At 27.0% G+C, this 19175-nt stretch overlaps 1 protein-coding gene across 2 annotated transcripts in view; it reads right to left on the bottom strand.

The window, feature by feature from the left end:
* LOC129981606 (calcyphosin-like protein) overlaps positions 1–15760 on the bottom strand; it is a 41760-nt gene extending 26000 nt beyond the window's left edge. The window contains exon 1 of one of the 2 annotated variants that reach the window (XM_056092515.1): positions 15635–15760. The gene's annotated coding sequence lies outside the window, so the exon portion shown is untranslated. Of the gene's footprint in view, positions 1–685; positions 775–15634 lie in introns of those variants that run through there. The other variant, XM_056092514.1, reaches the window with a different exon arrangement.
* Between the last annotated feature and the right edge of the window lie 3415 nt (positions 15761–19175).

The raw sequence follows: 19175 nt of genomic DNA, 5'->3' as shown, positions 1-19175 counted from the left end.
AGTCACTTAAATGAATTTTTTTCGAAACATTATTTGTATGGCAAAAATCTTAAAATTAACTCAAAAACAATAACAAAAATTAAAGCATTTTTCTATCTTTTTTTTTTTTTTTTCAAATTTCTGCATTTAAAGAATTTTGTGAAAGAAATGTAGTATAATCATAAGCAAATCCCACCGCAAACATTGTTTATTTTAATGGTTATAAGAGAAATGGAAATTATCTGGACTATTAGCCGATAATTTTCTTCAGAAGACGAAATAATTATTTTAAATTAAATTATAAATAAAAACCTTATATTTTCAAACTTTACTTTTCCTTAAAAATTGATTTTTATCTCTAAAACTTACTACCACTGTGAAAACAAATAATATAATTTTTGCTTTTGGGAAGAAAGTACTTAATATTTGTTTGGCTTCATTTATACCATATAAAAATAACATAGAATGTAAGAAAAAATCTTTTCCCAAGAATAAGAGTATTTAAAATGATTCAAAATTCTGAAATTCTGTCAGTAGTTTATAATTTCATAATTATTGAGTTCTTGACTGACAGACACTTTTGTAATTTAAATGAAGCGTGAGAAATGCCTGCAGGGCTTTTTTATTTAAATTCAATAATTAGTTATATGTCTCTTCAACTTCAAACTTTCAATATATAATTTTTTTTAAAAAAATTCAGCCTTACCTATATTCCCTATGCACAATATCCTTCTATTGATCTTTAAATGTGTCTCTCTCTCTTTCGTTAACTCATTGGGTGAAGGTAATTCAACCAATGTAAAAACAATCTTGAGTGAAAACTGAAATCGTGAAAGATTACGGTTGACTGCTTCTTGCTTCATAAACGCATTTCTTAGTAAATTATTGCTAAATTTTAACACAACAGTCTGACTGACCCATTTAATAAACGAAAAAAAAAACATTTTTATCGAAGTTGAATCGACTACTTTATCGAAAGTTTGATAAATGATAAAATTGTGCTTTTATAATATTTTTCTGGAAATATTTCTAACTCATATCTGAACACAGTTATGCATTATTGATATAATCTGTTGTTGTTGTTGTTTCTTATGGCACTTGCCATGGACAAGGCCGCTGTTCGAAGACAGCCGATTAAAGCCTGAGGGGGGAGCGCCTCTTGTTTCTAAAGTAGCGCCAACTAGGGCCAAGAGAACGACTTAGCTACACACACGTCACAACCCAAATGATATAATCTAACATACATTATGGTTATAAGCTGATCTCCTTTCTTTTCTTTTCTTTCTATTTTTTTTTAGAGTTTATATTTTATTAAAAAAGCAGCTATAGCCCAAGAATGAAAAGTATTCACATAAGTGAGTGATAATGTTCGAATTCCACAAGAATTTTCTTCTTCGCAATGGAAATTTCAGCAAGAAATAAACCAAGAGATAAACGCTGCTGAGATATCGATCTAAAAAAAAGTTGAAATGATATTTTAAAATACGTAGTCAATTTATGGAATTCTTGTTTTATGGAATTTTTCTTTTCTTGGCTTCGATTTTAGCTTTTTTACCAGATAATTCATTTCTTCAACAAAACATTCTCAATTAAGTATCTCTTATCCCTGCTCAAATAATTTACTAGAAATATTTCTTGGTAATCCAGAAAGTTTTAAGAACTATTTTCGAGATAGATAATTAATTCCTGGTTCCGAATCATATTTTCAGGCTTTTTTTTTTTTTTTACTTCCTCGGACACGAAGTATGTGAGGAAGTATTATAACCGTTAAAGAATTTGACCTCCAGATTTCGATGAATCTCAAAATTTTTCACTTCCTTGCATTCAAAAAACTATTTCTAAGTCTCCTTAAATTTCAAAAAATTATCTTTTTAATTATACTAATTTTTTTTATCTTACAATTCTTTCTATTTTTAATCAGTTTCTAAAAATATTTTTAGGAGTATTTTTTAATAATATATTTCATTTTTGTAATGAAATTCTAATCGTTTTTATTATGTTCTGATATATGTAACTTAAATCTTTAAGTATATTTTACAGAACATGTAAAACATCAGAAATAGATTCTTCTTCTTTTTTTTTTTCAATTAAAAAAAAACGCATTCGATTCAAAGAGCATGGTACTGAATTTCGTTTTTCAAATTTGAGTGCAAATTTTATCCGAGATAACAGAAAATTAAGAACCCCATAGCATTTGAACAGAATGGCAAGTTACATGGCTTGGTTCTATTAAAACAAATAGAACCAAGTTTTTTGGTTCCATGATTATAATTAGTAATACACCAACATTGATTCAACTTTATCCTTACTGATAATAACGATGAAAGTGTGTGCTTGTGTAGGTATTCTACTACCAGACCAATTGACCTAGAGTTATCAAACTAGGTACATACATACTTTAAAGGCTGGAAATATACACGCCGGGCCTAATTTAAAAAAATTTAATTAATTAAAAATTAAGCGAAATTTTAACATCTGTTTCCGATAGCTTCCAAAATATTATAGCACGAAAATGTTTTTACGCCATCTTTAAATTCAAAAAATTATCTACTCAATGATATCAATATTTTAATCATAATTAAATTTCTGATAAATTAAATTTATATTTTTTTATGAATTAAAAAAATATTTTAACCATATTTTGCAGCTATTTGTTTCGCATCCATTAAAAATAAAATGTAACTTGCACGATCACGTTACGCATGCATGAGACAAAATTAGTGTTTATCAACGTGTTGCCATCACATTAAGAAAAACTCAAATTTAAAAAAAAAGTTAAATTCAGAAAAGTGTAATTTTCAGAAAGTGTCTATAAAAAATAAAATATGATATTTTCTTTAAAAAAAATGCAAGAAAAAGTTTTATGTGTCCTTTTACAACATTTATATTATTTATTCGATAAATCAGTTTTATTTAAGGCAAACAAGGATATCGACTCTAATCAGGGCCCACTCTCAGTAATAATTTGCAAATTTTTTTTAACAAACAGACATACATTTATAAACAAAATAGTCTAAATGAAATAAATAATTATATTTTAAGTAACTTGAGTCAATAAATACTCTGATGAATTACGAATTTTAACTTTTTACATCGATCCTCAATCCTATGAATCATATTTAACAAAATATTCTTGAGACACAAATATTATAAATAAATAGAGTTACTCTCCAATCAACTAAATCAGTCACTAAAACTAACTTATTTATGAAAATTTGAATATCATTATTCTATAAATACCGGCGATATAAGATCATTTCATCGATCGTCTGCTGATGACATTGAAAGATATGTATTAAATGTTTCTACCTCAGTCAATAACTTTATAAAAATCAACGCAAATTCAATGTTAAGAGTTTCTAACTTTACTACGTCATCATAATGTTTGTCGGTAATAAGAAGACTTAAGTGTTGTTTAACTGTGGATCAATTCTATTAGGCTAAAAATAAACTTTTTTGTAATTTAAACATTTTCCCAATTTAGTAAAACTTTTTTAGTAATTTGTTCAAAGCTCCACTTTCAAACAACGCACTATCAAATCTTGATTAAGAATGCGATAGGTAGCTTCTTTAGTTTTAAAGTACAACCATTTAATTACATATCTTAATAACTTCATTTCATAATCACTGTAATATATTATTATGCTTATATTATTAGAAAATAAATGTTAATGTTTCTTTAATTATAACTTTTAAACTAGTAAATTTTTTTGTCTTTTTATATGACTTTCAATTAATTTTAGCCAATTGTAAAAATATTTATCGTCATCCAAAAGTAATTCCTTTATTTTATAAAATTAGAGCAAGATTTTTTCATTTAAAAGTGTCATGTTTTTTTTATTTATTTATTTGGGGGGGGGGGGGTGTTTTCAACGGCAATAATGCCTTTTATTTATTTTTATTTATTTATTTTGCGCAGTTAACTTCTGGAAAACCAATTTTAAGATTATCATGAAGTAATTTTTCATTTTTTAATCTTTTACTGAATTCGTCTTCCTTTCTAACCAGAAATGACTGAAAAGACTTGTTTGAACTACCTTCAATATCAGTCAGTTCATACAATTTCAATTTTAAATGACTGCCTCCATTTGTCTATGGAATTATACGAACAATTTTGATTAATCAAAATAGCTTGCCATTCTGTGCTGCACTTTAAATTTTGACAACTTTCTATTTGAAAATGATGCCTACTTCACATACAACATCGAAACTCCACTTTTTAGGTTTTAATTGAGGGTTTAAATATTGGAAACCTGTACTGGTTCAAGTGGAAATACTGTATTTTAATTTGGCACTTTTTTTTTTTTACTTTCTTTTATAAGAAGTATATATAAAATATTGTAGTCGTCAAAGAATTTGAAGTCGAGATTTTGTCAAATCTTCATGTCTAAACATCCCTTAATTCAAAAAACGAATCTTAGAAATTGTGTCCTTATATTTGTTTATACGATGACTCAAAAATACTTTGAGCTAGACGGATGAAATTTGGTTTGTGGAATGTTAGGCTAAATTTGTATATTACAATCAAATTTTATACTAAATCCATTCGCAGGACTTTTGGCAAACTGACAGTCCAAGAACTGGTGAACATGATAAATAGAAAATGGAAAGATCTAGATGACGAAAATTTGACATACAGATATAGCATTTAAACTGTAGGTTGGTGTCAAATTATGAACTAAGTCTATTTTCTGTACTTTCTTATGCATGTAAACGGTATTCAAAAGAGTAGTGCTTTAAATAAATGAAATTTTTAATGTGATCTTGTAGTTATGTGTCACATTTAGGTCAAATAAAAGGATCACCAAAATGTATATTCAGTTTTCGTTACTGAGCACAAAATTCTCGTGTGCCGAATTCTAAAAAAAATCTGAGCATTCGTGGTATTTACCACTTTGCTCAAAGTTCACAATTTTATGCACGGGAGAGGAGGAGATTATACCTTTATTAGAATATCTGATAAATATTCGGGAAGACCGCACTAGATGATTCAAAAGAGAGCTACTATAAGCAGATGAACTTACATCGATCGTTTATTTCTTGGAATATAACTTCTTTAAGCTTATTCAGAAGAAAATCTTAATTGCCATTCTAGTTTCTTCTAGCAGGGTATGATTGTAACATTCTTTTGATATTCAAAAGTTTTTGTTAATGATATTAACTAAATTAAACATTATGCTACCAAGTTTGACAGAAATACAAAATCGTAAATTAATAATTAACATAATGCTAGATCTCAGTGGCATTTCTTTCAGAAAAGCTCAAATCTAAAACTCAGTGTCAAGGTATATATTTTATTTTTAACTGTAAATGTTTTTCTTTAAAGAAACTGATTACAGTGTCAAACGTTTTTTAAATACAGGTGATGGTGTGATGGTTAATGAATTTCCATTTTCCACGATGATTGAAAAAAACACAAACTGTTTTTTGACATTTTTGCCTGTCTGTCCGTCAGGAAAAATGAAAACTCAAATACAGAATAAGGAATGAAATTTTAGGTTTGTATCAAATTCCACCAGTTTGTATCAATCCTCCATCCGGCTTTGTCCATTTGAGCGTGATAACTCACAAAATACTATAAGTTAGAAGGATAAAATTTAGTCTATACTAGAATTATAGTGTATTCCAGAAATTTAGTGTACACTAGTGTTTATCAGACTATTAGAAGCGTATCAAATTTTAGAACAAATCTGCCAACATGTTGACTGTTATGTCGACGCATCTATTAATGTATATTTGAACAAGATAAATCGAATACGCAACAAATTAGATAAAAGAAATCGTAAATTTATTTTGAGCTAGCAGTACCCGCATAGCGTTGCCCGTGGCGTAACAACATCCAAGAGGAAAAATTAGTTTTAAACTTAAAGTTAGATTTCCTTTTTTTTTTTTTTCTGGCATAATGCTATTTAAAATCAGACGTAAACAAAGAAATGTGTCACATACGCATACCACAGCACATGCTATTTGCGCATACACAGTTAGAGGTTTTCCACATGCGTGGATAAGTGTAAAACACAGATACTACTGTTTTATGTATGCGCGAATCGTTGTAGGAAAATAATTAAAATCGCAATTATAAAACTTCTTTTTTTTATTTTGATATGGCTCCAATATACTAAAACCTTCCTCAATAAATGCCATATAAAATGGTACAAATATTTCCAATATCAGTTAAGTATTTCTCGCATTTGTCTCTTTCAAACATATAGACGCTTTCAGGAGACTTCATTTTATACTATATATAGATTCTTGACTAAGCAAGTTACTGGAAGTTGTTACGAAACATACCGATTCTCATCGATATATTTCGAAGCTAAACACAAAATTTGACACATTATGTAAGTTACGAAATGTTGAGAGGAGAACACTCCTGTGGTTTTCTTTTGGAGATATCTAAAGATTCCAAGCGATATTTAAGACAGCACTTAATAAAAAACTTCTTGATTGTCCTCTCAATTTATCCCAAATATAAATAATAAATATTCTAAAAAAATATTTTGAAAATTTTGTAATTGTCGCAAAGATATCACAGTAAAAAATTAAATAAAAATTAGTAATTTGAGAAAATTAGCATTATGTCAATTTTACTCTTAAATAATATAACTATATAATTTAATAATCATTAAAATCGTTATTATATTTATTTAATAAGTCAAAAATTAAATATTCAAATGATTATCTAAAAATTATAATTGAGGAATAGAGCTTTGGAAAATTTCAACATAAATATGGCGAATAATTTTCTAAAGGAGATTTACTTGAAAAATATTTTCTCCTGTTAAGGCAGTTCAAGTGTATAACTGATAGGCGTCCGTAGAAGCTAATTTTTTTCAGCCATATTATTATTAAAATAATAAAATCAAATATGCAAAATTCCAACGGTATGGTAAAAATTAAATTTGCCATTAAATTTTGTAAAAATTGTTGTATATTTTTTTCATATTAAAAAAATTACATTTTAAAACAATTATCATATTTCAATGGTCCATAAATTATGGAATGAAATCATCGGCTTTTAGGATGTACCCAAAACAAATGGTCTCCTTGAAATTTTATCGCATGCTACCTAACAAAAGTTTTTTTCTCTTCATCTTCCCCCCTTCCGTCTAAAAAATCGTACAGTTTGTATAAAGGCGTGAACTATTCGAGGGCTCAGATTTTCATTTTCAAAACCTCAGTCATCAGCATTTTGTACTACTTTGTACATATTTTGAACTTCCTTTTTTTACCGATTGAAACTCAAATTTGACACAGAATTTTGTTTCAGCAATATTAAGATCACATACCAAATTTCCCCTGTCTAAACTGCTGCATTCGTTATCGGGTTTATATGCATGCAAAAAGTAGAGAAAGACGGCCAATGTCTCGACGGATTTAATTGAAAATATCATTCAGATCTGCACTTAAGATAGGAAATCCATATGCAGATTTTCATTTATCTAGATTTATACGTTTTATTGTTATTGAGTTCTCTTATACTAGGATAGCCAGCCAGCCGGATTTTCTGTTAGTAAATTCCCTTTGTCAGAAATTTACGAATTTGAAGCAAAGATCATAGACTCAATTTCATTCATTCTAATTCAAAGCATTTATAAGTTATTATGCTCATAGCCATACAAACGGATGTAATTCCAAAAATCTATTCAGCGGACTCAGGAACGTTTGAAATATAAAGATTCTTTAAAATCTCGAGTTTGAATTTTTTGACAATTGCAATATTTCTCCTATACTTCATGTTTGAAAAGGTAGAAATGCAGTCTAACAGAATTTCTTTTCCTTTTTTTAGAGCAAGAAAGAGGATATTAAATTTCCAAGCGGAATAAATCACTTTTGCTTATAAAAACCATAAAGCTGAGATATATATCAGCTCTATGTAAAAACAGACAAAAGAAAAATACGTTGGTCCGTTTATTCAATTTCGTAATAAATCTTTATTTTTCTAACATATCTTTTATCTTTCTAATGTAGTTTGTATAAATTTGAAATAAATGGGTTGACGAAAAACTACTTTTTCTGATTCTATATTTTCCAATTATCAAGGTGAATAGTTTTAATTTTTAATGCAAACTTCAAGAACTGCCGCAACATCACTGTCAAACTGTATATGATAAGATAGTTTAAAACTTAAATAATAACAATTGTTTTAATTAAATGAACTGATGCGCAATTTTCATAAGAAATAAAACCAATCTATTTTAAAATAAAATCTTCATTCTTAAGCCTTGTTACATCATAAATGCAAATTTTCAACACACAAAGTAATAATACCTCTAATTCAGATTTCATTTCAAAATTGTGATAATTTCTGAATACTAGGAAGTAAACGTAGTTAAGAAATGTCTCTAATTTATTTCTATTTTGTGTAAAAATGTAGTTAAGTAACTTCAGATTGATTTTTTTTTTATTTATTTCTAGTTTTATCAATATATTTTCGGCATGGAAATATATGTGTCATATTAGAAGCTACAATACATAATTCAGTACCTTCATGTGATAACAAAGTCATTACCTGATAAGAATACGCCTACATTAGTGTAATGACCATTCATTGGCTTTCTTCACATGTAGGAGAGAATTCTCGAAAGGAAACAGCATTTGCAGGAGTATTCTTGAAAAATTATAAATTTTGCAAAAACTGAACATATATCATAATAATTTGAGTGGGACGGATCGAAAATTAAAAAGACCTATTTTGATAGAATTAAAAGTGCTTCAGTTAAGATTTTAAAATCCATTTCTTTGATTGAAAGTAATTTATCGAAACTACAACAATGTGCTCAGGTTATATTTTCTTAATGTTTTTGATTTCCTAAACACAAATGCGATCAATTTCGCTTAAGAAGTTCTACAAAAAAAAAACAAAAAAAACCGCGCTCTATCACGTTTAACAATAATGAAACATTTCTTCCTCTTTAGCTATCTTCTTTTTCTATTGAATTTCTAATGGTAAAGTAACTAAGCTGACAAATAATTTAAAGAATTAAATATTGATCTTTTTTATTATACTAGCTGTTTTTGGTTATTAGCTGATTCGTCAGGATTAATAGTTGCTAAAATTTTCAATTAAATATTTTATGCAACTCGCTCTTAATGGCTTCTTCAGTAAATTATTTAGAATTTGGAATTTTGATAGGCATTTAAAACATATTATAATAAAAATCTCACACATATTTATTGTTCTCTGCATCTCTCTAACTTTCTATTAACTCATCTAAAATCTGAACTTTAATTTGAAACAAAAGTTTTAAACTTCAACTAATACAATAAATTTCTTCCTGAAATTATTTATAAATGGACGAGTTTTTAAAAAATTTCATTATTATAATATTAACAAAATTTCAATAAGGCATATTTAAACACATGTTTTGAAAAAGGAACCTATTAATCATGTAAAAATAAGTTATATCTTCATACCTTCAACACCAACAATGGGAGAAAAATCTTAAACGAAATATTTCTAGGAACAGCGAAAACGACTCGATATTCACTTCAACAATGGAATGTATTATTGCGAAATGCGTTTAAAATATATTTTAAGAACTTATTAAAAATAGAAAAACTATATAACAAAAAAGTGGATTCATTGAAAAAATATTGTTTTTGAATTTTAAGATGATGTAAAAATAATTTTATGTAGTAACATTTCTAAAGTTACCAAAGAAAAATTGCTAAATTTTTAAATAATTTTTTAATAACTTTACTAAATTTGTAAATAATTAAAATTTTTAAAAACTCGCTGCGATGTGCACATTTCTACTCTCCAAAGAATACTTTTAGGTCAAACAGTCTTTCCTGTAGAGCGTCTACACTTATACACACACAGACACATTCATTTTTACAAGTAGTCGAGATTTTTAATTGCAACGGAAAGTTATTAAAAGAATTTAAGAATTAAAATTCTATTTTTGTATTGAAACTTATCAATTTCATCAAACATAAGTTGTAATATTGATTATGAGTATTTTGAGTTGCATTAGACGCGGGACGTTTACATGAAGAAAATTCTCCAACACCATCATATAATATGAATTAAAAATGTCAATAAAATATTAAAATCTTTTGGAGAAATTGAAATCAATACGCCAAATTCCTGCCAAATAATTTTTTGAAAGAAAATGAATTGAGTCATGGTAGATCTCCACTCGGAAATCGCCTTATTTACTTATTTATCGTAAAAACGTAAGTTTTTATGTGTAAAGGGGTTCGAATAATAGTTTTGTTTTGAATTACTGTTACTAGATAATAGAGATTCCTAAGATCCTATTCCAATGCTTATTTCAAATCTCCATTATTGAAATTCATCGAGTGTTTCTCTAAAAGAGCGTTGCACTATTACTAAGTCATTGCCGTACTCTAGCGGGTTATGTCCAACAAAGAAAAATTGGGAGAATGCCAAAATTTGTAAAGGGTGGAATTCATTTATTCCCAAAACACTCATTACGTGTAAACCCATGCTTACCAGAATAATTTTTTTCAGAATGCATAGAAATAATGCTGTGGTCATATTCTAAAAAGGCTTCTGAAAAATGGGGAGCCATTGTATAGAATTTAATTGCTTAGCTTCTGAGTTCTCACTTAATGTATATTAGAAGATCATAATAGAAGTAAAATAATTCGCGTTTATATGATTCTTTCACAATTTTATGCAATTCATTTACTTATTATATTTTAAGCAATAATAAATTTTTTATAAAATAATTTTCTACGTTTTATTTGAAAGCATTAATAATGTATTATGAATATAATATTAAAACAAAAGGCCTTTTATATTATGGTTGTTCTGCAAACAACACCTTCAAGCATTTTAAAAAACTTTATTTAGTCATATTATTTGAAAAAATAGTTATTTAACATAAAAACAATGTTTGAGTCTAAACAAATCAATAAAAGCATTGACATCATTCGTATTTTTGGAATTTATCTAATAACGACTTCTACATAATTTCTTGAAATTTTGGCAAAATTCTTATTTAATCTTATCCTAAAATAAATTTATACCGTTTCAAGTGGCATTTCTCTTCGGATTAAATTTCTAAATATTTTAATAATATTGCTGTACAAGTAACTCCAAAGACATGTAAGGTATAAACTTTGGTTTATCGTAATTTCATCTGCAGCATTAATCTATGCAGCTTGATTTTGTTACTTCATTTTATTCTTTATTGTATTTGTTAACCTTTTAAGATTTAAATATTTTTTAAAAATTTACATGGAAAAAACATTTCGCTTTAAAATTAATTTTATTTATTTCTCAGTACATTGATTTTATTACTATGTAAAAGATATATATTGAGAAAATTTTTTAATATTTTATTTTTTCAGTTTTTATTATATTTATTCGTATTTATTTTTACGGAAAATATTTTATATTTATTCATATTTATTTTTTATTTAGATGAGAAAAACATTCCGCTTAAAATCAAAGTATTGAGATTTTACCACAAAATAAACATTAACATTGAGAAATGTTCTAATATTTAATTTTTCAGTTTTTATTACATTTACAAATGTTTATTTTTACGCAAGAAATTTTTTAATGCAATAAAAATATTAAAAGGATTTGTTTAAATAATAAGAGGACAAATGACTTTATATTTTAATACTTTAAAGCTGTCTGAAGATTTTTTTTCTCCTCTAGTATTTTAATTAATCTGATTTTAAAAAAGAATCCTATTGTTCCTTAAACAGACTTTTTAATTCAAAAGAGCTTACAATGCTAATGTAATTTGCGGCAATTCAATTAATTTATTAATTTCAATTATAAAAAATAGTCTGTTTTCATTTCGAGACAAAGCAGTTTTTGACCTGGGTTTACTGTGCAGACAATTTAAAAAGAAAAATGTATTCAAAAGAAATGCATAGATTGATTTCATATAAAATTACGGTATCATGACGCTTTTAAATTATTCATGTTTATTCTATTATTCATTGAGGGACTAGATGAATAATAGAATAAACAGTGAAAAAGTGCAAAGCACGAGAACCATTTACTTAGGTAAAAATGCATAGAAAAAAATAAGAAGTAAATGTTTCACAAATGCACATTAATAATGTAATAGAGTATTTCATTCTTATTCCTAGGATTGATTTCAAATAAATATTCTATTCAAATTAACTTCTGCTACTTCTCTGTTTTTTTAATTATGATTATCAACTAACTATATAAAAGATAATTAGAATATTAACTAATAGTTTTTAAACTTGGTTTTGTTTCAGAATAAGGACCTAAAATTATTCAGATACCACAAATAGTTTTTATCTGGATGTAACATCAAAGTTTTAATAACTAGTATCGTATCGCATTTATCGAATAAATAAAAAATTTACTCAAAATAAAATGCACAATTACTGTTTCAAACTGAAATATTGAATGATCGAAAACTAATCTTTTTATTCCCCTTCTTTATTCTTTATATCTTCTAATTCTCAAAGGTATCGCAATTATTTTCACCCTCCTGCTCAGATAGTGTCATAGACACACCAAGACAGAATGACCTTGAGGTTTAATCACCCGACTCATATCTAGCATAATTCATTAATAAAAGACTGACACTTTTGCTATTACAGATGAATTAATAAAGAGGGAAATGATGATTACTAAAAGAAATTTGGAAGATAATTAATCAAAGTTAGCCATATTTAAAGCTACATCGAAGGCTAGCTGATGGTATGAAATATTTTCGTTCAACATAAATAACAATAAAGTTGACGAAAAATCTGAAATACTTTTATTTATGGAAGAACTTTAGAACATGTCTTTAGAGTAAGTGATTCATGTTTACTTTAGACCTACTTGTAAAATAAGACAGATATTGATAAAATAATATTGTTTTAAAACTAAAATAAAATGTCAACATTTATTATTATTGCTTAAGTAATTATTGTCTTCCTACGTATAATTCATAATCAAAAATTAAAAAAGAAAGCAAAAAGAGTATAAACTCGTTGTTTGAGATAAAAAAAAAAGCAGTTTTAAACAATGGCGGGTATTACTGGCTATTTTTTTAAAATTCGCCATTGAAACTAACTGCCAAAAACATAGACAGCAATTAAAATTACATAAAACTCAGTAACGTTAAATCTCGCACAGCTTAACGTTATAATGTGGCAAAAATACATATTTTGTTTTATTGTAGAAAAGTGGTTCATTATTCCTTAAGAGAAACATATTATTTTACAAAATCTCAGATTCAAAACTAATTTTCAATTAATTTTGTTGCATTTGTAAAATTCTGAACAAAAATATTCTAAAAATAATACATATTCTCTGTAATCCGATAGATATCAGATTATCGACTGAACGAAAATACCTTACTAATAGAAATTCAAGGGGGAAAAGCATCTTAATAACGAACGAAACATATTTTTGCTTGTACACATTTATCAAATTATAAAAAAGAAGTGTACTATATACAACAAATATTACAAAATATCATTCATAATACTATTATATGCATCGTGATGATATCAGTAAAATATATATGCAGTGCTTGATTATTGAAAAGCTACAGTTAATTCAATCTAGAGGTAACTCACTATTGTCTGAAAGATTCGAAATCCTGTTACTAGCTCAACTGCCATTTTCACTCCATGAAGGTTTCAAATTATTATTTGCATCCCAATTATTATTGTACATAATTATAACAAGATTTTAATAATTCTTGATAAATCCAATTATAATAAAAATAATAAATTAATAAAACTGAAAAAAATATTTTTATTTTAAATGGACTTTTTTTTTTAAAAAAAAAGGAGCAAAAACTTTCATGTCTTCATTTTTAAATCTGATTTCACTGTTATTTGTCTTCTCTTTTCATCAATAAATACAGCAACAATTATTACTACAAAATCACTAATATGATGTGATAATAACAGCAAATTATTCGAATTTACATTAACTCGAATAAATTTTCCATTTCATCAAAAAACTGGACGCTTTTGGATATCAACTTATTCGCCCGGATTATTGGATTTCCTGACTATTAAACTATTAATATGGAATATATTTACTTAAAACCACCCTTTTGTTGGTTAATAAGACTGTAAAATAAGAAATGAATGTAAAATAAAATTTATGCCAAAATACCTATTTCTAAATTTGCATTTGGTTCAAAACATTTTAATATTAAGTAAAAAACTAAATATCTGAAAATGGTTAAATTTAACAGCTAAAAAAATTAGCAGGCAAGAAAAATTGTAAAATATATTAAATGTCTGCATATTAAATAGATAATTACTAGTTTCTAGGATTCATAGTTGGGAGATTTCATAACACATTGATTTTAATTTTTAAATAAATAATAAAGCGAGAATAACAATAATCAGCATTGCTAGGATGGAAAGAGTATATTGTACTAAATTCTTCATCTGAACTCACACCAAGTTCATTCACTTGTTAAGAACTTTCTTTCCTACCCAAGAGTAATGGTTATCTTCCATGCTATCGAATATTCTTATGCTTACCATTTTTTAAGAGATCAGTGAATAAAAGATGCTGAAATTTCAAGTTTTGTGACATGCTTTCATACGCATATTACTATTTAATAAGTCTTTTAACAGTTTATTATGACAATTTGTGCGACGGCTGAAATTAAAGAGCAGGCCAGAAAATTCTAGAAAACAAACTGATAAGTTCTTCAGGAACAAATTTTCCCATCTTCCATAATTGCAAATGAATTAGCATTTTGAAATGCATTTTTGTAGAAACAGAATAAAAAGAATTTTAAGTATAATAATAGGTTTTAGTTTTTAAAATTTCAACAAATTTGTAGAGTAAAGATTCTTTGTTAAAAGTTATTTTTTAAATGTTATTTTTTTCATGAATTTAATTATTTGACAATATTGGAAGTAAGCACATGTTAATATAAAAGTTGAAATAAAAGGAAATGTTTCAATCAGAAGAATTTCTGTTTTGGAACTGATTTTGGAAATAACAGCTAACTCTAATTTATCCTATTATTTTATCAAATATTGTCTGTTATCAAATATTCATTATTTTTACATTTAAGCAATAATAATCTACGCTGATAAATTTGCTGTTTAAGTTTTCAATTCATTTTGTTAATAATTATATTCGAAAAAAGTTTAAAAGTAATAATAATAGATACAATTTTTTATGACATTTCAGTAATTTTTAGAGACGACATACTATCAAAAATGAAATTTCATAGATTTTTAATTTTTATATAGAGATTTTCATGTGAACATTAATCTAATAATAGGATGTCAACATTAAACTTTTTGTTGTGAAACCGATACATTCAAAACTAATTGCAATTTTTTTGAAGCAATGATTTGTACTTTTCGTGTGAAAGAGCTTCATTTCTGAACAATATCTGAAAAATATTGGAATATGATGATTAATTATGTCTGTTGTTATTCCTGTTAAGAATTCTTTTTCAGAAAAAAAAGTTAATTTTTTATTTCTAGGTGATAAATTTTCAAAGCTTATCCATACACAAAAACATTGTTTTAAATAAAAGCAAAAAATCGCCAATTAATTAAAATTTTAACATGCGCAAAAGAATTAACTAGCTTCTTTAAAAAATTGATAAATTAATGTCAGATAAAAAAATAAGATTTTTATATAAAAGAAGAAAAATATTTTTTTTCTAAGAAATTATTTTGTAAATAATTATAAAAATAAACAAACCTGTTGAAATAGAAGCTTGCGTTTTATTCTTGCGTTTTGAGAGCAAATGGTTCAAATGCGCTCCGAAAAGATGCCGTTGGGAATAAAGCAACTAACCACTTTTCCGCCAGAGGCGCATCATATCATTCGGCCGCAAAAATCGTCTGCTAACTTTTTAAGTCAACGCTCTTTCGTACGTTTCCATGGTAACCGATATCAACACTACTTCCGCAATTACGTTTCACGTGAAATGAATCCAGCGTCAATTTGTATCGATTAAAGATTTGATTTTGCTCAACTTTTTGGCACCCCGTCTTGATTTAATTTACTCGATGACGTTTCAATATAAAAAATTTAATCTACGGTCGCTAAGAAACTTAGAACATGCACAATGTTAACTTAGAATGTCTAATCCTTATTGAATAATTAAAAGTCGATTCAATCAATTCAATAAAAAAGAATACTAAATGGCTGAAGATGTTTATTTAAAAGTCAAATATTAGTGATTGAATCTAAAATAAACCATACGAGTATTAATCGAATCAAAAGAAAGACGATTTAACATAGTTTCATTATTTTAAATATATGTGACAAAACCAGTAGGTCTTCCTGAAACTTTCTCGCACACTATCCAATAAAGGTCTTGTTCCTTAAACTACGCAAAAATTGTGGACCTCGGATAAGGCTCGGGTAAGGTGCATGGCAGTTTCGAAATATAAATCTTTGGCATGAATCGTACGTTTTTACTGAATGCATTGCACGATTTTATATTTTGGATGCCTTTTTTGAGGCCGATTTTGACCAAAATTTGCCTTGGAACTGCAGTTGTAATCAAAAAATCACATTCCAAATTTCACTGAGTTAAGCCAATACATTTATGAATTATTGTTAAGCAAAAGTATGACAAGTAGAATATTTTTACAAATCTTGTTTAAAATTTGATTTGAATATATATATATATATATATATATATATATATATATATATATATATATATATATATATATATATATATATATATATATATATATATATATATATATATATATATATATATATATATATATATATATATATATATATATATATATATATATATATATATATATATATATATATATATATATATATATATATATATATATATATATATATATATATATATATTAGATTTGGTTTTAAAGTTTGAAAAGGATCTACATTTTAAATCCTATAACTCGGTGCCAAATTTTATTTATCTAGCCTTCTTCATTTTCAAATTATCAAGTTCACTTGTATTTGAACAGCCATAGAGACAGATTTATTAAATTGAATGGATTTCGTTAAAAATATGATAGATATAAAAAAATTAATTTTAACTCCATATATCAAATTTCATCCTTCGAAATGAAAGCGTTTTTAGTTCTTATGTTTACAGACAGACAAACATGATATCAAAAATATTCAAGAAGATCCGAAACGACGTCAAAATCATGAAGTTGAGTTTTTTTTATGGCTACAATATTTTCTCTATTCTTCATATAAGATAAAATAAAAAAATAAAAATAGAGTGAGCGGAACCAGCTGATCGCCAAATTTGGCTAGTATTGAATCGCGAAATTTGCTTACATTGTTGGAACTTTGTAAGAAAAATTCAACATTTTATCTGAGTGCTTTCCATAAAGAATATAATTAAATAAAATTGCACTATCGCAAAAGACAACTGTAGTTTGAAAAAGATAATCCAGAGATTATAGTTTTTAGTGGCATGTTATCATGGGTCTTGATTCCATTAAGAAGATTTATGCATACAATAAACAGAATAGGTCTAAGGTTATTAAAATAATGAAGTTTTATTGCGTCGTACTTTCATGCTTAAAAATATTTTGTTGGAGAAAATTATGAAAATCAAATTATGCATAAAAGATTTAATGTAACTAAGCACAATCAATATTAATGGAGAATTAGCCTGGTGAATAAAAAATAGCGAGTATAAAATTAATGCCAAGAAACGCTTTCTGACAATGACGTGATATGAGTATTCTAATATAAGTTTAATAATATAAGTTCTAATATAAGTTTATTTTTAAAAGCAAAAAGTGAAAAAAAAATTTAGTGAGAGTCCCATTTCTGGAATTAATAATCATATCAATGGCATGAACTCTTAAAATAAAAAAGAAGATGAAATATACAGAAAGAGACCAGTATTTGTCGTAGAAATTTACGATATCAATCACTCACATAGCTAGAGGCACAACGTGCAAATTAAATCAGTTGTAGAAGCAGCATTGTTGATTACTTACCGAAATAAAATGAGAACTGTGAGCACTTAGCCGAAGTAATTCCAATGAAATTATTAAAAGCTTGCGCAGTTCGAAATAACGATGAATCAGTCTCGCACACCTGGTATTTTTTCTCTTACAAAGTGCTACATTTATTGCATTTGGTATACCCATGACAGGGTAAATTGGGCAAGACATATTAAACCTCAATATATCCCAAGTAGTAGGTTGGTTTGCGGCTTCTATTCGATCAGTAATAGATTGAGGCCTTTTTCGGCTTTGGTGTCGTGCATATTATGAGATTCTTTTCTGATTCTGATTTTTAATATTCTGATCTTTTAATAAACTAGCCAGTTTTGATTCACATTTCAATACATTTTTAATTTAGTTTTATTTAACAAGTTTTTACTTTATGTTAATTTATTATTTTGTGAAAAATGATTTATAAGTACCATAATTTTAGATGATAGTTAAATGATGATGAAGAAAATTAAATAAAAAGAAATTTGATATGTTATACTACATGAAGAGCTCATATTCTTTTAATATGTTATATTTCATAAAATATATAAATTTTTTAAATTATTAACTTGATAATTAGACTAATAACATTTTTTAAAAATCATCTTGCTTACGCGATCCCTCAATTTAGCGGCCCTAGTAATTATTTGGTAACTAGACTAATAACAAAGTTAATTGATTTGCATGTGCCCGACATGAACCCTAATGGCTCTAGGCAATTGCATGGTCGGGAATCCGCCACTGGGAATATTTAATTTTGGTATCCACTGCACATCTTATTGGGAAACCAGCGGGATTATCGTCCCAAAATTTTTTCGCACATTCTTTAGTAACACTTATTTTAGGTACTGCGGCCGCAGGGGCCTAGTAGAAAAGTCTCGGCTTCGTAAAGGGAGGGTTTCAGGTTTGATACCTGACTCCACCGAAAAACCGTCTGGTGAGCTTTAAATCCGTCTGGAACAAACGTTTTCCCGCTGATGTGGTGTGGAAGCTTGAAGAAGAGGGGTACAGCTCAAGCATCGTCCTCGCCCTCTGACCGCAATTCAAAATTATGAGGTCATTCTCAAAATAGCCCTAGTTTTGTTTTAAAACGGGTCGTTAATATAATTAAACTGAACTAAACCTAGATAATGCCTTGCTTGGAATTGGAGTACAATAGTTATTAAATATTAACTTTTGGCTTGCATTTAGCATTTTTACTAAATCTATTGCGAGATCCTTGACAAGAGTTTTGGCTATTAACCACTGGCACCCGGTTAATATAATCCGAAAATCGTTTT

Source organism: Argiope bruennichi, chromosome 8, assembly GCF_947563725.1.
Source record: "Argiope bruennichi chromosome 8, qqArgBrue1.1, whole genome shotgun sequence".
NCBI lineage: Eukaryota > Metazoa > Arthropoda > Arachnida > Araneae > Araneidae > Argiope > Argiope bruennichi.
The sequence above is the reverse complement of the archived record's forward strand: the minus strand, read 5'-3'. Positions and strand labels throughout refer to the sequence as shown.